Here is a 20,204-nt window from a genome sequence, read left to right as displayed (position 1 = left end):
GAAAAATATTAGATGACGAGTCCGAGGCAGGCATTCTAACCTTTGAAAGATCTCTGTTGGGGCCACGGTGAGAATATTGGCGTCTAATTCGGAGCCTCCTGCTCTGAGCTGATTTAATCTGGATTCTGTCCTGTTCAGATAATTCATGCACCATTTGGAGCAGCCTGTGTCTGCTGATATTTCAATTCTCACAAATCATTTGGAGTTTGTGCTGCTTTTCTCAAATGCAGTTAGCGGAAGATTAAAGTAGCCAGAAATTAAAAACTGCCCAGGGAGGCGATAGAGAAAAGCAATTAGCCTCTGGAATTCTGAAACTGCTACAGTGTCGGGGGGGGGGGGGGCGCCTTTCGGGGGGGAGGGGTTAAAGCTGAGGCCCCCTCTCGCTGTTGGGGGGGGGGCGGGGGCTGTAAAAGACTCCAGGTCCCAGAGCACGATCTGGAAGAAGAGGAGGAGAGTACTCCCCACTCTCCTGACCTGTCCCTCAATCACCATCACACACACAGGTGATCTGACCGCTCGCACATTGCTGTGTGTGGGATCTTGCTGTGTGAAAATTGGCTGCTGCGTTTCCTACAACAGGGACTGCCCTTCAAAAAGCACCTCAGTGGCTGTAAGGAGCACTGTGAGACATCTTAGTTACTGAGGGACGGTGAGATCCGTAACCCACACAATGCGGTTGGGGCAATAAAGTTGGGGGGCGGGATTTTCTCAGCCCGGGGCCGGGCCAGAGAATCCCCGAGACCGGCGTGAATGGCGCCACGCCTCCCCGACACCAGCGCGCGATTCTCCGCAGAGATTCTCGGCCCAGGATGGGCCGAGCGGCCGTCGTAAAAAAAAACGGGTCCCGCCAGCGCCGTTCACACCTGCTCTCAGCCAGCGGGACCTCGGCGTGGAAGGGTCCGGGGGCGGCCTGTGGGTGGGGAGGAGGGGGGCCTCCGATGTGGCCTGGCCCGCGATCGGGGCCCACCAATCAGCGGGCCGGCCTCTCTGGCTGGGGGCCTCCTTTCGTCCGCATCGGCCCCTGTAGCCCTGCGCCATGTTGCGTCGGGGCCGGCGCGGAGGAGAGAGCCGCTGCGCCTGCGCGGACCCCGCGGAGGAGAGAGCCGCTGTGCAATGTGCGGACCCCGCGGAGGAGAGAGCCGCTGTGCAATGTGCGGACCCCGCGGAGGAGAGAGCCGCTGCGCCTGCGCGGACCCCGCGGAGGAGAGAGCCGCTGCGCCTGCGCGGACCCCGCGGAGGAGGGAGCCGCTGTGCAATGTGCGGACCCCGCGGCGCCCTGTTCACGCCAGGATCAGTAGCTGGTGCGGTGTGGGCCACTCCAGTGCTATGCTGGCCCCCTCTAGGGGCAGAACTGCTGATCCTGAGTCCTGAGGCCATGTTGATGCCGTCGAGAAATGCGATGGCATTTCCGACCGCGCCAACAGTTAGCCTCAGGATCACACGATCCCGCCCGGGGTGTTTTCAGAAGTGGGGGCGCGAACTCGGCGAGTACATGAGATGGGAAGAGGAAGCTGAAAGGCTGAGAGGCTCCTGTTTCCGCTTCCAGCTCTTGTCGACATCTCAGACCAATGTCCGTTTTACAGCAACATTTCTCTGGGTGGAGTCGGTAAACCAGGCTTGGGAATGGAAATAACCCAAAGATGGGTTTGAAGATCGCGAGTGCTGACGCCCTGACTATTTCCTTTGAACATTTGTCCAGTGCGAGACTGCCCTTGGGGGGCAGGGGGGGTGGGGGGAGGATCTGATACCCCGCTCTGGAAAGAAATGTTCTTTGTAGTTTGTGTGGATGGGGACCGGGTATTTTGTCACTGTCAGAGGGCACCGTGTTCCTGTCAATCCACACTCCATATTTTATAGAACATGCTCAATCTGTTTCTCCCCCTCCTTTGCTCCAGTCATTCCCATCCGAAATATTTGATCCAGGATGTGATTCCCACACTAATTTGTTTAGGTCTATGCAATATGTCTCTGCATCGTTTCAGTCTAATTTCTATCTTTCGCCGGATGAGGATGCCCCACACCACTTGCATACCCCCCCCCCCCCCCCCCCCCCAGGATTGGAGGGGCAAATGTTTCGTCAGCTATAACTCTGATATTTCCGTTGCAGTTCCAAAGATTCCTCCTCAGAAATCCAAGGAACCCTGAAGATAGGGGAGATGGGTGAGGAGGAGCCTCGTGTGGCGGGGACGACTTGGCGTTAATGGTCTGCCTCTACCCCACCGCACCTCATTCAGTGCACAAGGTATTCATGGGCCAATTGCCATCTATTTTCTTACATTATATCGAATTTCGACGGATATGACCTTTTCCCAGTCAATCCCGTTCACATCAGAGTGATGCCTGTCCAGCCCTCACACAGACTCTTCCTAAGCCCCTCACTTGTCCACTTTTTACATTTTAAACACGTTCTTGATGTGGTGTTCTTTGTGGTTCTAACCCGAGGGTGGTTGGTGTAGTGTTCAGAAAGACCACAAATAGCATTTATATTGAACAAAGCTATAGATTTATGAACACTAAATTGGATTCAACACTTACTCCTATATAATACACAGTTGATAATAAACTTACAATCTACACTCATCTACTACTAGTCTCTACACTATTACAATAACTATGATCTGCTCTCACTCACACTGTCTTTCCTACAGTCTGTCTTCTAGCTTTCTCCTCAATCTCTCACCCATTGATGCCTTATATAGTTCTGCATCTAGCTCCCTCTAATGGTTGATTTGGACATAACATTAATCCTTACAGTTCTGTACATTTATCATAATGTCACACTTTATCGACTTGCTTTGTGACCAGGGATTGGTCACCTCCCTGCGTCTGATATTTGAAGGGCGTCAGTGTATGCTGCCCAGATGTAATTATTCTCGCTGTGTACAGTGTTGATGGTGCTCCCTCTTCCCGTTCTTACCCCAACGTTCCCGCGATATTTCAATCACCCAGCGCATCACCTCACTTGGGGTTTCCACAAAGGTTTCATGGACGATGAACAAGCCTTTGTGACGGTGCTACAACCACTTGCTAAAGTGACAATAATTCCCCTGCTTCAGATAAACACCACGGGAGCCAAAGGTGTTGAGCATTTAAATTACACTCACAATATTCTGTGAGTGAGCTTCCCATTACATTAAACAGATCAAAGGTCAGCACATTGGAAATGTAAGCAGTGTAGTAGTGGGATTTGTCCCGCCCCTGACTCGGTAGTGAGCGCTGCTGCTTTCGGAGCAGATTACCGAACAATGCTTTTTCCATCTGAAAATATAATGCAACAATTTTTGGTACAAAGTTATCTCCGTCTGACAGTGGGTCCATTGTCTGCCTCTCTGTGCTGTGCACGTCTGAGAACTGCCCGTGGAAATTGTGGGAAATGAATTTTGCCTTCCCTTTCTCACGGAAAGACATTCTTGTGTGGTGAAGTTTAAGCTCATTTGAATGAGCGGTTACAGAGGTTACAGAGATTACAGAGGTTACAGAGATTACAGAGGTTACAGAGATTACAGAGATTACAGAGGTTACAGAGATTGCAGAGGTTACAGAGATTACAGAGGTTACAGAGATTACAGAGGTTACAGAGATTACAGAGATTACAGAGGTTACAGAGATTGCAGAGGTTACAGAGGTTACAGAGATTGCAGAGGTTACAGAGGTTACAGAGATTACAGAGGTTACAGAGATTGCAGAGGTTGCGGAGATTACAGAGGTTACAGAGATTGCAGAGGTTACAGAGATTGCAGAGGTTACAGAGATTACAGAGGTTACAGAGGTTACAGAGATTACAGAGGTTACAGAGGTTACAGAGATTGCAGAGATTACAGAGTTTACAGAGATTCCAGAGGTTACAGAGATCGCAGAGGTTGCGGAGATTACAGAGGTTACAGAGATTCCAGAGGTTACAGAGATTGCAGAGGTTACAGAGATTACAGAGGTTACAGAGATTGCAGAGGTTACAGAGATTGCAGAGGTTACAGAGATTACAGAGATTGCAGAGGTTACAGAGGTTTACAGAGATTACAAAGATTATAGAGGTCACAGAGGTTACAAAGATTATAGAGGTTACAGGGATTTCAGAGGTTGGATGGGACAAGGCCATAGAGAGATTTGAAAATGAGTGAATTTTAAAATGAAAACATTGCCAGACTAAGTTTGCTATACAGGTATTTGGTTGCTTCTTTACTTAATAATAAATTTCTAAAGTAGATGAAGCCTGACTCCAGGCCCCAGTTGGTGACATTCCGCTCCCTGCTCAAGAATGACCACAGTTGTTCAAACAATGTGAAGTACTGCTTGATCGATCCCTGTGCACACTGAATTTACGCAGGTATCGAGAACAGGAAAGCAGTCTAAGATTCATTCTCGAGCATGGTCTGGAACTTGGAAAGCCAAAATGGCTCAAAGGAAAAAGAGAATGGAGCTACTCAAGGACGTTCCAAGCTTCTAAAAACTTTAACCTGATATTTTCTCAATATATCAGAGTCATTCATTTCATAGAATTTCATAGAATTTACAGTGCAGAAGGAGGCCATTTGGCCCATTGAGTCTGCATTGGCCCTTGGAAAGAGCACTCTATTTAAGCCCACATCTCCACCCTATCCCGTAGCCCAGTAACCCCCACCTAACCTTTTTAGAAACTAAGGGGCAATTTATCATGGCCAATCCACCTAACCTGCACATCATTGGACTGTGGGAGGAAACCGGAGCACCCGGAGGAAACCCACGCCGACGCGGGGAGAACGTGCAGACTCCGCACAGACAGTGACCCAAGCCGGGAATCGAACCCAGGCCCCTGGTGCTGTGAGGCAGTAGTGCTACCCACTGTGCCACCGTGCTGCCCACATCAAGAGGAACATCGGGGTATACATCCCAAGGGAGTATGGTTCACTGAACGGGGAAGATGGTGTCTCTGGCCCATATTCCCACGGAATGTGGAATTAACCCAAGAATTGCAGACAACCTGGAGTCCCCTGCCTCTCCCACATAAACTCTGTCAGATATTACAACCAACAACCAGGCTAAATATACAGAGATTCCGAGGGGGAATGAAAATGCAAATAACAGAGGCAAAGAGAGAACATGAGATGAGATTGGCAGCTTAACCGAGAAGGAAATCAGACTTAGAAATTGTAAAAGGAGTTGGGCCTATTGGGGACAAAAAAGGGGATTTACACATGGAGGCAGGGCTGAGATATGAAATGAATAATTTGCATCTGTCTTTACCAAAGGAAAGATGCTGCCCAGATCATGGTGAAAGAGGAGGTCATTCAGACACTAGAAGGGTTGAAAAGCGAGAAGAAGGAGATTTTTTATAGGCCGTCTGTGTTTAAAGATGTAAAGCAGCAGGACTGGGTGAGGTACATCCGAGGATACAGAGGATAGTAAGAATCAAAATTGCAGAGCTCCTGGCGATAATCTTTCAGTCTTCACTGGACTCTGGGGTGGTGCCACAGGACTGGGGAAATGCAAATGTTACACTCTTGTTCAAAAAGGGCTGAGGATAAGCCCAGAAATAGCAGGACAGTCAGGTTAACTTCGGTGATGGGCACATTCTAGCAATTGGGACAAATTAATAGTCAACCAGGCAAACGTGGGTCAATTAAAGCGAGCCAGCAAGGATTTCTTCAGGGAAAATCATGTTTGACTAACTTGCTGGAGTTTTCTGAAGAGGCGACAGAGAGGGTGGATGAGGACAATGCTGTTGATGTGGTGGACCTGGGCTTCCGAAAGGCATTAGTTAGAGTGCTACATAACAGACTTGTGAGCAAACTTAATAGCTTCTGGAATGAAATGAAATAAAAATCGCTTATTGTCACAAGTAGGCTTCAAATGAAGTTACTGTGTAAAGCCCCTAGTCGCCACATTCCAGTACCTGTTCGGGGAGGCTGGTACGGGAATTGAACCGTGCTGCTGGCCTGCCTTGGTCTGCTTTCAAAGCCAGCTATTTAGCCCAGTGTGCTAAACCAGCCCCTAGTGCTGTGAAGCAGTAGTGGCCTCCATGGCCTCCTTCTGCACTGTAAATTCTATGATTCTATGATATCTGCTGACTCAGGCAGAGGAAGCAGCGCCTGTCAATTCCTGGAAAGAGAAAACCAGTCAGCTGGGTTTAAACCCCCTCAGATCTTTGATCTGCAAGCCTTTCACCCATTTATTTGTGTAATTGATTTTACTGGGCTGTGAGTGACTTATTCCACACACCCAGCTGTCAGCATTGTGCCATTCATCTCCCTTCACACTTGAGTAACTTTGAAGTGGTCAGCTGTTGAATGTCCCACAATGTTTATAAACATCAAACTTTGATTGACAGCTCCTGGACCATTTCAAACAGAGTTAATTGCTTTCTATTCATCTCTCCTCACACTTGAGTGACTTTGAAGTAGTCAGCATTGAAAATAATACAGAAAGGATTGAGGATGACTTTCTGCCACTCTGGTTTGATGGGCTCTGTAACGTGTGATCTGCTGACTGGGTCACATGCAGGGTAGGTGGTGCGTGTAGGGCTGGGTAGATGGGCTGTTTGGTGGTGTGGACGGCAAGCCTTCACCTCTGCACATTCCCGACAAACTCTCTTGTTGGTGTTTGGTGCCTTCCTGAATAAACCTCCTCCATCGTGGTTGATCACAAGCCAGGATCTCTCGTGGATGGGTGGGGTCATTTGACCTTTTCAAGATAGCTTCCAGAACCTCCCTGAAACATTTCCACTGTGGTCCTGGGAACCCCTTTGATGCACGATCAATGCCCACTAAAGCGAGGTTGTAGTCCAACTGAAGGCTTTAATAAGCTAGATATTTCCCCCAGCAGCTCAGGTACAGAATGAGGGCTGCTTGGGCAGCACGGGTTCTTATACCCTGCCTAGCAGGGCGGAGCTATCATATATTCTAACCAATAAAAAGCATACAGTTTCCACCAATGGTGCTTTAGCCTATCAGGTACCGTAATACCTATAATACCACATTCACCCCCTGTTAAAAAAGAGTCCGGCGGGGGTGGTGGCCTGAAACTACAAAACATGGCAACGTGGTAGAATTAGTTATGGAGGTACCGTAATACCTCCGTACAGTGTTTAGTAACTATTTACAATCCTGATAGCTTTGTACATTTGATGGTTTATATTTACAGTTTACAATTAAAATGAAGCAATCAGTCGATCGGGGGCCCTGGTCGTCCTCTGTGATCGTCGGAGCTTCGGTGGTGACTTTGGTGGAGGCTCGGGCGTCTGTGACTCCGGGAGCGTGGCTTCCGTCTCCATGGCAGCTTCGGCACCCCTAGACGGCGCTGGTGGGGAAAACGGTTGACCTGGGAAGGGAGCGCCTGTGGGGGGGCGTCGGTGGGCGGGGGGGGGCCCTAGACGGGGCCGGCGGAAGGACCGATCCTCCTGTAAGGTGCTGCGGTGGAGGGGAGGGTGGGACTGGTGGCTGTGATCTGCGTGGGGATCCGGCGGGCGCCAGGTCCCGGAGGGAGACCGTATCATGTCGGCCGTCAGGGTACGCCACGTACTGGGGGTTAGCATGGAGCAGATGGACCCTCTCGACCAACGGGTCCGACTTGTGCGCCCGCACGTGTTTTCGGAGCAGGAAGGGCCCGGGTGCTGCCAGCCAGGTCGGGAGCGAGGTCCCAGAGGAGGACTTCCTAGGGAAGACAAGGAGACGTTTGTGAGGTGTCTGACTGGTGGTCGTACAAAGCAGTGACCGGATGGAGTGGAGAGCATCCGGGAGGACTTCTTGCCAGTGAGAGACTGGGAGGTTCCTGGACCATAGGGCCAGTAGGACGGTCTTCCAGACCGTTCCATTCTCCCTCTCTCTCTGTCAGTTACCCCGGGGTTTGTAACTGGTCGTCCTGCTCGAGGCGATGCCCTTGCTGAGCAGGAACTGACGCAGTTCGTCGCTCATAAAGGAGGACCCCTGTCATTGTGTATGTAAGCGGGGAACCCGAACAGTGCAAAGATGCTATGGAGGGCCTTGATGATGGTGGTTGCGGTCATGTCGGGGCAGGGGATGGCGAATGGGAACCGGGAGTACTCGTCAATCACGTTCAGGAAGTACGTGTTGTGGTCGGTGGAGGGGAGGGAGCCTTTGAAGTCCATGCTGAGGTGTTCAAAGGGACGGGAAGCGTTTATCAGGTGCGCTTTCTCTGGCCGGTAGAAGTGCGGTTTGCACTCCGCGCAGATTTGGCAGTCCCTGGTGGCTGTCCTGACCTCCTCGATGGAGTACGGCAGGTTGCGGGTCTTGACAAAATGGAAAAAGTGAGTGGCGAGTGACCCCCGGGTGGCAGAGGTCCTCGTGGAGGGCTCTGAGGCGGTCCACTTGTGCGGTGGCACATGTGCCACGGGATAGGGCATCAGGAGGCTCGTTTCGCTTCCTGGGACGATACAAGATCTCATAGTTGTAGGTGGAGAGTTCGATCCTCCACCGCAAGATCTTGTCGTTTTTAATTTTGCCCCGCTGTGCATTATCAAACACGAAAGCAACCGACCGTTGGTCAGTGAGGAGAGTGAATCTCCTGCCGGCCAGGTAATGCCTCCAATGTCGCACAGCTTCTACTATGGCTTGGGCCTCCTTTTCGACTGAGAAGTGGCGGATTTCGGAAGCATGGAGGGTACGGGAGAAGAAGGCCACGGGTCTGCCCGCTTGGTTGAGGGTGGCCGCCAGAGCTACATCGGACACATCGCTGTCGACCTGGAAAGGGAGGGACTCGTCGATGGCGTGCATCGTGGCCTTTACAATGTCTGCTTTGATGCGGTTGAAGGCCTGGCGGGCCTCTATCGACAGGGGAAAAACTGTGGATTGGATCAGCGGACGGGCCTTGTCCGCGTAGTTGGGGACCCACTGGGCATAGTAACTGAAAAACCCTAGGCAACGTTTCAGGGCCTTGGAGCAGTGAGGGAGGGGGAACTCCATGAGGAACTTCATGCGTTCAGGGTCGGGGCCTATAGCTCCATTTCGCACTACGTAGCCGAGGATGGCTAGGCGGTCGGTGCTAAACACGCATTTATCCTATTTGTATATAAAGTTAAGGATTTTTGCAGTCTGGGGGAATTTTTGGTGGTTGGTGTCGTGGTCCTGCTGGTCGTGGTCGCAGATGGCGACATTATCGAGATACGGGAATGTTGCCCGTAAACCGTACCAGTCAACCATTCGGTCCATCTCACGCTGGAAGACCGAGACCCCGTTGGTGACACCGAAGGGAACCCTTAAGAAGTGATAGAGCCGCCCATCTGCCTCGAAGGCAGTGTATTTGCGGTCACTAGTGCGGATGGGGAGCTGGTGGTAGGCGGACTTAAGATCCACCGTGGAGAAGACTTTGTAATGTGCGATCCTGTTAACCAGGTCGGATATGCGGGGGAGAGGGTGCGCGTCCAGCTGCGTAAACCTGTTGATGGTCTGACTGTAGTCGATGACCATCCTATGCTTCTCCCCGGTCCTTACCACCACTACTTGAGCTCTCCAGGGGCTGTTACTGGCTTCAATGACCCCTTCCCTCAGTAGCCTTTGGACCTCTGACCTAATAAAGCTCCGGTCCTGGGCACTGTAGCGTCTGCTCCTGGTGGCGACGGGTTTGCAATCCGGGGTGAGGTTCGCAAACATGGAAGGAGGGTCGACCTTGAGGGTCGCGAGGCCGCAGACAGTAAGGGGGGGTATAGGGCCGCCGAATTGGAAGGCCAGACTTTGAAGGTTACACTGGACGCCTAAACCCAGGCGTGTAGCTGCGCAGAGGTGGGGAAGGACGTAGAGACGGAAATTCTTGAACTCCCTTCCCTGAACTGTGAGGTTTGCTACACAAAACCCCTTTATCTCCACTGGGTGGGAACCGGAAGCCAGGGAGATTTTTTGATTAATGGGGTGGATGAGGAGAGAACAGCGCCTTATCGTGTCGGGGTGAATGAAACTCTCCGTGCTCCCAGAGTCCATTAGGCAGGACGTCTCGTGCCCGTTGATGAATATGGTCGTCATAGCGGTTGAGTGTTGGAGGCCGGGACTGATCCAGAGTCACCGAGGCTAATCGCAGCAGTTGAGAGTTCTCTTCGGGCAGTGCATGGTCAGCCGAGCTGGGGTCCTGGGGGTTCATCCAAGATGGCGTCTCCCATTGGTCGCACATGGCTGGGGGTGCACAAGATGGCGGCGGTCATCCCTCCAACGTGGCGTCCGCGGAACAAGGTGGCGGTGACCGCTGGCCGCACGGGGCCCGTGGAGAGGTTTGTGGTGGCGGTTCGCATTCGCCGCCGGAAACCGCGGCAACCGCACGGGCCTGACATACCCCACAGAATGGCCCTTTTTGCCGCATCCCTTGCAGGTGGATGCGTGGGCCGGGCAGCGCTGGTGGGGGTGCTTGGCCTGCCCGCAAAAGTAGCAGCGGGGCTCCCGGAGTTGCCAGGCTGCCTTGCAGCGCAGGCCTGTGAGGGAATGGGGGAAGTAGCGAGGTCGGCCGCGGAGGGGTTCCACGCTGCCCAGGGGGCTCCCTGGAGGCCACGTCCAGGGAGCCTGCAAGGGCCCATGCCTCCCTGAGACCCAGGGTGTCCTTTTCTAACAGACGCTGGCGGATTTGTGAAGATAGCATACCTGCCACGAAAGCGTCCCGGACTAAGAGTTCCGTGTGTTCGCTCGCCGAAACCTGTGGGCAGCCGCAGCTTCTTCGAACACAAGAAGTGCACGGTAGAATTCCTCCAGCGATTCCCCAGGGGTTTGTCGCCTTGTTGCAAGCAGGTGCCGGGCGTAGACCTGGTTTTCCGGGTGAATATAATGTCCTTTTAGCAGCTCTATTGCTGCATCGAAGCCTTCCGCTTCCTCGATGAGGGTGTAAATCTCCGGGTTCACCCTTGAGTGCAGGACGTGCAGTTTCTGCTCTCCAGTGGGTGCGTTTTCGGACGTCTTGAGATACCCTTTAAAGCATGCCAGCCAGTGGTTAAAGATTGCCGCTGAGTTCGCCGCGTGGGGGCTAAGTTGCAGACACACCGGCTTGATTCGGAGCTCCATCCTTTCTTCTTAAAAAAACTAGCTTATTAAATTGATGCGCGATCAGTGACCACTAAAGCGAGGTTGTAGTCCAACTGAAGCCTTTAATAAGCTAGATGTTTGCCCCAGCAGCTCAGGTACAGAATGAAGGCTGCTGGGGCGGCACAGGTTCTTATACCCCGCCTAGCGGAGCTATCATACATTCTAACCAATAGAAAGCATACAGTTTCCACCAATGGTGCTTTAGCCTATCAGGTACCGTAATACCTATAATACCACACCCTTGCTGTGAGTTTGGAGTTGGAACAGTTGCTTCAGAAGCCCAGTGTCCGGTGTGGCAGCGACATGTCGTAAGGATGTGGTCGGTGCTGAGGAAATGGAAGCTTGGTCTTTCGTTTTTTAACTGAGCGTTAAAGTGGGAAGCAGTAGATGTTGGTGCCAACTCTTGTTCCTGAAATCTGCATCATGACCAGCTTGGCTGTCTCTGCTCTGATCCGCATGGTTACATGTGTCTCCTGTAAAGTAACTGCAGGCGTTGCAGTTGCACAGCAGTTACTGTGTCCCTGGAGACAAGTTGCTCTCTAATCGCTCTTTATACCAAAATCCATTTTGTCGAATATTCTGGTATTTTTAATAACTTATTTGGTCACTGCTGTTGACAGGGCTGGATCCACTGTCATTGAAAATTACCCTCTCTCCTGCCTCTCCACATATTAATTGTCATTAATATTTCAGGACCCAAAGGACTTTGGTTGAGCGAAACACAAGCCATTAATCTTTCATTCTCCTCCGAAGGCATGCTGCGTCCAATGCTATTTCCCTCAGTGTTACCATGTCCAGCCCTGAACTCTCTGCACTTGGGCCATCAGTCATTAGGCAGGGGTCACTTTGCCAACATGTTTAATGTTCTGTGTGGTGTTATCTTCACATGAGGCACAAGGACAGAGATGGGGCTTCTGCTCGCAAACTGGGAGGACTTTGTACGGCTAATAGAAATAATAGATACAGACTGAGATGTGAATGTTAGGTAGGGGACGTTTATGTAAGTAACTCTAATCTGTGTTGACTGTCTGGAATGCACTAACCAAAAACAAAAAGCCCCAGAATAAATCTGACTCTGAGCTAAACATGGGATTCGTCCAACAAACACAAACACATATTTAGCCACGCGAGATAAATAGACAACACACTCACAACATAGACGCATATCATCTTCAGTTGCTTCATCAATGACCGTCCTTCCATCATATGGCCAGAAGTGGAGGTGTTCGCTGATGACTGAACAATGTTCAGTATTATTCACTACTCAGATCATGAAGCAGTCCGTGTCCAAATGCAGCGAGACCCCGAACGATATTCCAGGCTAGGGCTGACAAGTGGCAAGTTACATTCGTGCCACACAAGTGCCAGGCAATGACCGTTTCAATGACTGCTGCATAAGATAAAGATGCATGGCATTAAGGGGAAAGTAGGAGCATGGATAGAGGATTGGTTAAGTAATAGAAAGCAAAGAGCGGGGATTAATGGGTGTTTCTCTGGTTGGCAATCAGTAGCTAGTGGTGTCCCTCAGGGATCAGTGTTGGGCCCACAACTGTTCACAATTTACATAGATGATTTGGAGTTGGGGACCAAGGGCAATGTGTCCAAGTTTGCAGACGACACTAAGATAAATGGTAAAGCAAAAAGTGCAGAGGATACTGGAAGTCTGCAGAGGGATTTGGATAGGCTAAGTGAATGGGCTAGGGTCTGGCAGATGGAATACAATGTTGACAAATGTGAGGTTATCCATTTTGGTAGGAATAACAGCAAAAGGGATTATTATTTAAATGATAAAATATTAAAACATGCTGCTGTGCAGAGAGACCTGGGTGTGCTAGTGCATGAGTCGCAGAAAGTTGGTTTACAGGTGCAACAGGTGATTAAGAAGGCAAATGGAGTTTTGTCCTTCATTGCCAGAGGGATGGAGTTTAAGACTAGGGAGGTTATGCTGCAACTGTATACGGTGTTAGTGAGGCCACACCTGGAGTATTGTGTTCAGTTTTGGTCTCCTTACCTGAGAAAGGACGTACTGGCACTGGAGGGTGTGCAGAGGAAATTGAATAGACAATTGAACATTACAGCGCAGTACAGGCCCTTCGGCCCTCGATGTTGCGCCGACCTGTGAAACCACTCTAAAGCCCATCTACACTATTCCCTTATCGTCCATATGTTTATCCAATGACCATTTGAATGCCCTTAATGTTGGCGAGTCCACTACTGTTGCAGGCAGGGCATTCCACGTCCTTACTACTCTCTGAGTAAAGAACCTACCTCTGACATCTGTCCTATATCTATCTCCCCTGAATTTAAAGCTATGTCCCCTCGTGCTAGGCATCACCATCCGAGGAAAAAGGCTCTCACTGTCCACCCTATCCAATCCTCTGATCATCTTGTATGCCTCAATTAAGTCACCTCTTAACCTTCTTCTCTCTAACAAAAACAGCCTCAAGTCCCTCAGCCTTCCTCATAAGATCTTCCCTCCATACCAGGCAACATTCTGGTAAATCTCCTCTGCACCCTTTCCAATGCTTCCACATCCTTCCTATAATGCGGCAACCAGAATTGCACGCAATACTCCAAATGCGGCCGCACCAGAGTTTTGTACAGCTGCAACATGACCTCATGGCTCCGAAACTTAATCCCTCTACCAATAAAAGCTAACACACCGTACGCCTTCTTAACAACCCTCTCAACCTGGGTGGCAACTTTCAGGGATCTATGTACATCGACATCTCTCTGCTCATCCACACTACCAGTACTCTGTCTTCCTGTTACTCCTTCCAAAGTAAATCACCTCACACTTTTCTGCATTAAATTCCATTTGCCACCTCTCAGCCCAGCGCTGCAGCTTATCTATGTCCCTCTGTAACTTGTGACATCCTTCCGCACTGTCCACAACTCCACCGACTTTAGTGTCATCTGTAAATTTACTCACCCAACCTTCTACGTCCACCTCCAGGTCATTTATAAAAATAACAAACAGCAGTGGCCCCAAATAGATCCTTGTGGTACACCACTAGTAACTGAACTCCAGGCTGAACATTTCCCATCAACCAGCACCCTCTGTCTTCTTACAGCTAGACAATCTCTGATCCAAACCACTAAATCACCCTGAATCCCATGCCTCCGTATTTTCTGCAATAGCCTACCATGGGGAACCTTGTCAAATGCTTTACTGAAATCCATATACACAACATCAACTGCTTTACCCTCGTCCACCTGTTTGGTCACCTTCTCAAAGAACTCAATAAGGTTTGTGAGGTACAACCTACCCTTCACAAAACCGTGTTGACTATCCCTAATCAAATTATTCCTTTCTAGATGATTATAAATCCTATCTCTTATAATCCTCCAAGACTTTGCCCACAACAGAAGTAAGGCTCACTGGTCTATAGTTACCTGGGTTGTCTCTACTCCCCTTTTTGAACAAGGGGACAACATTTGCAATCCTCCAGTCTTCTGGCACTATTCCTGTAGACAAAGATGACTTAAAGATCAAAGCCAAAGGCTCAGCAATCTCCTCCCTAGCTTCCCAGAGACTCCTAGGATAAATCCCATCCGGCCCAGGGGACTTATCTATTTTCACACTTTCCAGAATTGCTAACACCTCCTCCTTATGAACCTCAAGCCCTTCTAGTCTAGTAGCCTGAATCTCAGTATTCTCCTCGACAACATTGTCCTTTTCCTGTGTGAATACTGCGAAAAATATTCATTCAGCACCTCTCCTATCTCCTCGGACCCCATGCACAACTTCCCATGACTGTCCTTGACTGGCCCTACTCTTACCCGAGTCATTCTTTTATTCCTGACATATCTATAGAAAGCTTTAGGGTTACCATTGATCCTACCTGCCAAAGACTTCTCATGTCCCCTCCTGGCTCTTCTTAGCTCTCTCTTTAGGTCCTTCCTGGCTAACTTGTAACTCTCGAGCGTCCTAACTGAACCTTCACGTCTCATCTTTACATAAGCTCTTTCTTCCTCTTGACAAGTGATTCAACTACTTTAGTAAACCACGGTTCCCTCGCTCGACCACTTCCTCCCTGCCTGACAGGTACATACTTATCAAGGACACGCAGTAGCTGTTCCTGGAACAAGCTCCACATTTCAGTTGTGCCCATCCCCTGCAGTTTTCCTCTCCATCTGATGCATCCTAAGTCTTGCCTCATCGCATCATAATTGCCTTTCCCCCAGATATAACTCTTGCCCTGCGGTATATACCTATCCCTTTCCATTGCTAAAATAAACTATCACCAAAGTACTCACCTACCTCCAAATCCAACACCTGGCCTGATTCATTACCCAGTACCAAATCCAATATGGCCTCGCCTCTCGTTGGCCTATCTACATACTGTGTCAGGAAACCCTCCTGCACACATTGGACAAAAACTGACCCATCTAAAGTACTCGAATTATAACGTTTCCAGTCAATATTTGGAAAGTTAAAGTCCCCCATAACAACTACCCTGTTACTTTCGCTCCTATCCAGAATCATCTTTGCAATCCTTTCCTCTACATCTCTGGAACTTTTCAGAGGCCTATAGAAAATTCCCAACAGGGTGACCTCTCCTTTCCTGTTTCTAACCTCAGCCCATACTACCTCAGTAGACGAGTCAACAAAGAACAAAGAACAAAGAACAAAGAAATGTACAGCACAGGAACAGGCCCTTCGGCCCTCCAAGCCCGTGCCGACCATACTGCCCGACTAAACTACAATCTTCTACACTTCTTGGGTCCGTATCCTTCTATTCCCATCCTATTCATATATTTGTCAAGATGCCCCTTAAATGTCCCTATCGTCCCTGCCTCCACTACCTCCTCCGGTAGTGAGTTCCAGGCACCCACTACCCTCTGCGTAAAAAACTTGCCTCGTACATCTACTCTAAACTTTGCCCCTCTCACCTTAAACCTATGCCCCCTAGTAATTGACCCCTCTACCCTGGGGAAAAGCCTCTGACTATCCACTCTGTCTATGCCCCTCATAATTTTGTATACCTCTATCAGGTCGCCCCTCAACCTCCTTCGTTCCAGTGAGAACAAACCGAGTTTATTCAATCGCTCCTCATAGCTAATGCCCTCCATACCAGGCAACATTCTGGTAAATCTCTTCTGCACCCTCTCTAAAGCCTCCACATCCTTCTGGTAGTGTGGCGACCAGAATTGAACACTATACTCCAAGTGTGGCCTAACTAAGGTTCTATACAGCTGCAACATGACTTGCCAATTCTTATACTCAATGCCCCGGCCAATGAAGGCAAGCATGCCGTATGCCTTCTTGACTACCTTCTCCACCTGTGTAGCCCCTTTCAGTGATCTGTGGACCTGTACTCCTAGATCTCTTTGACTCCTCATCAAACGTCCTTTCTGCCACTGTAATACTGTCCTTGACTAACAATGCCACACCTCCCCCTCTTTTACCACCTTCCCTGAGCTTACTGAAACATCTAAACCCTGGAACCTGCAACAACCATTCCTGTCCCTGCTACATCCATGTCTCCGAAATGGCCACAACATCGAAGTCCCAGGTACCAACCTATGCCGCAAGTTCACCCACCTTATTTCGGGTGCTCCTGGCGTTGAAGAAGACACACTTCAAACCACCTTCCTGCCTGCCGGTACACTCCTGCGACCTTGAAACCTTACTCATGACCTCACTACTCTCAACTAGATTTACTAGATTAATCCCAGAGTTGAGGGGGTTGGATTACGAGGAGAGGTTGAGTAGACTGGGACTGTGCTCGTTGGAATTTAGAAGGATGTGGGGAGATCTTATAGAAACATATAAGATTATGAAGGGAATAGATTGGATAGATGGGGGCAGGTTGTTTCCACTGGCGGGTAAAAGCAGAACTAGGGGGCATAGCATCAAAATTAGGGGAAGTAGATTTAGGACAGAGTTTAGGAGGAACTCCTTCACCCAAAGGATTGTGAATCTATGGAATTCCTTGCCCAGTGAAGCAGTAGAGGCTCCTTCATTAAATGTTTTCAAGATAAAGATAGATAGTTTTTTGAAGAATAAAGGGATTAAGGGTTATGGTGTTCGGGCCGGAAAGTGGAGCTGAGTCCACAAAAGATCAGCCATGATCTCATTGAATGGTGGAGCAGGCTCGAGGGGCCAGATGGCCGACTCCTGCTCCTAGTTCTTATGTTTTTATGCGACATTGAAATAAGGAGCTGCTGAACCGTACAGACAGCTGAGTGACTGAATATCAGTTAGAAATATAAAGAGAAGAGTTGCTATTGATTCGGATATTGTGTCGCATTTATTGAGAGATTTCAAAGAATGTTACGAATTCATGTTTGAACAGAGTTACTAAAAACACTTTGAATAATCTCTGACAGAAAAGCAATATAAAACGCGGTTTAATCAGGACACGGGCAGTCCACACTGAGCAAATTAAGAACAAACAAAATGTACATCCCCCCCCCTCCCCCGGGAGACACCAAGCCAGTCCCTCTCGTCTGTCTCTTACTGACTGACCTTCTGTACACTGGGTCATTGAGATATCCCACCCATAGGAGGGAGCTCGGACTCCGCAAGGAACATGGAGAAGACGAACATTCCCACCTTGTAATTCCGTGTGGGATATTACATTGGGAAAGTACAAAACTGAATGGAATAATCGATCAGAACTTGATGCTACTTTACATTCCATCATTGCACCAATTTAATATTCACTTTCTCTCAGTGTTTCAGAGATCTGTCATTAGGAGAAGGGCCCAGGGCGCAGGGACACCAGGGGAAGGCTGAGGGACCAGGGTGGGGGTGGGGGGGGGGGGTTACCAGGGTAAGGGCCCAGGGTCAGGGTTACCAGGGGAACGGCCCAGGGTCAGGGTTACCAGGGGAAGGGCCCAAGGTCAGGGTTACCAGGGGAACGGCCCAGGGTCAGGGTTACCAGGGGAACGGCCCAGGGTCAGGGTTACCAGGGTAAGGGCCCAGGGTCAGGGTTACCAGGGGAAGGGCCCAGGGTCAGGGTTACCAGGGGAACGGCCCAGGGTCAGGGTTACCAGGGGAACGGCCCAGGGTCAGGGTTACCAGGGGAATGGCCCAGGGTCAGGGTTTCCAGGGTAAGGGCCCAGGGTCACGGTTACCAGGGTAAGGGCCCAGGGTCAGCGTTACCAGGGTAAGGGCCCAGGGTCAGGGTTACCAGGGGAACGGCCCAGGGTCAGGGTTACCAGGGGAACGGCCCAGGGTCAGGGTTACCAGGGGAACGGCCCAGGGTCAGGGTTACCAGGGGAAGGGCCCAAGGTCAGGGTTACCAGGGGAACGGCCCAGGGTCAGGGTTACCAGGGGAACGGCCCAGGGTCAGGGTTACCAGGGTAAGGGCCCAGGGTCAGGGTTACCAGGGGAAGGGCCCAGGGTCAGGGTTACCAGGGGAACGGCCCAGGGTCAGGGTTACCAGGGGAACGGCCCAGGGTCAGGGTTACCAGGGGAATGGCCCAGGGTCAGGGTTTCCAGGGTAAGGGCCCAGGGTCACGGTTACCAGGGTAAGGGCCCAGGGTCAGCGTTACCAGGGTAAGGGCCCAGGGTCAGGGTTACCAGGGGAACGGCCCAGGGTCAGGGTTACCAGGGGAACGGCCCAGGGTCAGGGTTACCAGGGGAACGGCCCACGGTCAGGGTTACCAGGGTAAGGGCCCAGGGTCAGCGTTACCAGGGGAACGGCCCAGGGTCAGGGTTACCAGGGGAACGGCCCAGGGTCAGGGTTACCAGGGGAACGGCCCAGGGTCAGGGTTACCAGGGGAACGGCCCAGGGTCAGGGTTACCAGGGGAAGGGCCCACGGTCAGGGTTACCAGGGGAACGGCCCACGGTCAGGGTTACCAGGGGAAGGGCCAGTTCTCGGACAGCACAAGATGCGGTTGAACGAGAAGCTGGTGAGTTTGGGAAGAAGCGGGAGCAGTTCCACAGGTTTGAGATCCTGAGCACGAGGAATGTATGATCAGAAGACAAAGTGAAGGGAGTCTTGATTGAAACACAGCGAGGATGTAGACTGTGGTTTGGAGTCTTTGCGTATAAAATCTTAATTCATTTTCTTTATTGAATTAATATTGAGGATAAACTTTGAACTCTTTATCAAGGGGGATGTTCTGTGCGTCTGGCTATCTTTCATCATTAACGTATAGAGAGCTGATTCTTTAATGTTTCATATTCAGTACATCTGCAGATCTGACAGGATCTCTGCACGCTCACACACACACATGCATTCCTCTTCAAAGTAGCCTTAGAATTTACTTTCAAGAAAAATCAACTTGCACAGGAATGGACTTCTGCTTTGGTGACTGTTCTGATCCCAGGGTGCTCGGCAATAACCCTTAATCTTCACTTTCTGTTCATATCTGAATTCGGCCTTTTATATCTGGGACCATCAAAGCAAACTCCTCTTTGTGTTGTGGATGTGAGAGACCCCATGTGCACTGGGAGCTGCAAAGCAGCGAATAAACTTGTAGTAACTGTAATAACTATTGACCTTTCTATCAGAGGGGGCGATGGGATTGGCCCTCGTGCCGACATTTCCGTCTTCTTGAAAGCAGTCTTTTGGGTTGTGATTCTGAAACGGCCAATCCAGAGCAGGCATTGATCCCTCCCTCCCACTTTAATTCCAGAAAAGGAATTTTTGGGCGGAGTGGGGTGTGATGTTCCCAGTTTTCTTTGTCTGGATGTCTTGAATGCGTAGCGTTGAACAAAGAACATCAAACAAAGTCAATTAACAAAGCTGATTTATTAACACTACTTAAATAAGGGGCTGGATTCCCTGCACACCGACACTGAAATCGCGTCTGACGAAGGGGCAGGGAATCCATTTCCACGCACGGGACCGGGGCCGCGTATCCCCTACCTGCGGCCGTGGCTGGAGGCCAACCCCGCTATTCTCCGCCCCCAACCGGCCGAAGTCCTGACGGCGTGGATCTAATGTGGCCCTGCCGTTCGGGATACTCGCGTGGTGACTGCGGACTCAGCCCACGGCCGCCATGGTCGGGGGCGGTCTCGTATGGGACCGGACTATTTTTGGGCGGCTGGCCAAGGTTGGGCGCGCGGCCGCTTCGGGGCACCATTTGGGAGGTCCAGCTCCGCGGGCTGAGCCCGCCATGGAGCACAGCGCAGTCGCTGGAGGCCGCAGCCGTGCACATGCACGGCCTCTGACTCGGAAGTACAGGGGCTCGTATCTGCAGCTAAAGGTGCTAGATTCACGCCGGCACCTTGCTCGCCCCCTGCAGGGCATTGA

At 50.5% G+C, this 20,204-nt stretch overlaps 1 protein-coding gene across 3 annotated transcripts in view; it reads left to right on the top strand.

The window, feature by feature from the left end:
* Positions 1 to 20,204, top strand: part of lingo1a (leucine rich repeat and Ig domain containing 1a) — a 981,364-nt gene that overhangs the window by 841,161 nt on the left and 119,999 nt on the right. The window contains exon 2 of one of the 3 annotated variants that reach the window (XM_072492683.1): positions 2,108 to 2,242. The exons of the other annotated variants lie outside the window; for them this stretch is intronic. The gene's annotated coding sequence lies outside the window, so the exon portion shown is untranslated. The remainder of the gene's footprint in view (positions 1 to 2,107; positions 2,243 to 20,204) is intronic. 3 annotated transcript variants of the gene reach the window in all.

Source organism: Scyliorhinus torazame, chromosome 30 (genome assembly GCF_047496885.1).
Source record: "Scyliorhinus torazame isolate Kashiwa2021f chromosome 30, sScyTor2.1, whole genome shotgun sequence".
In the NCBI taxonomy this organism is placed as follows: domain Eukaryota; kingdom Metazoa; phylum Chordata; class Chondrichthyes; order Carcharhiniformes; family Scyliorhinidae; genus Scyliorhinus; species Scyliorhinus torazame.
Note: the sequence above shows the minus strand (reverse complement) of the source record. Positions and strands in the feature narration are given on the sequence as shown.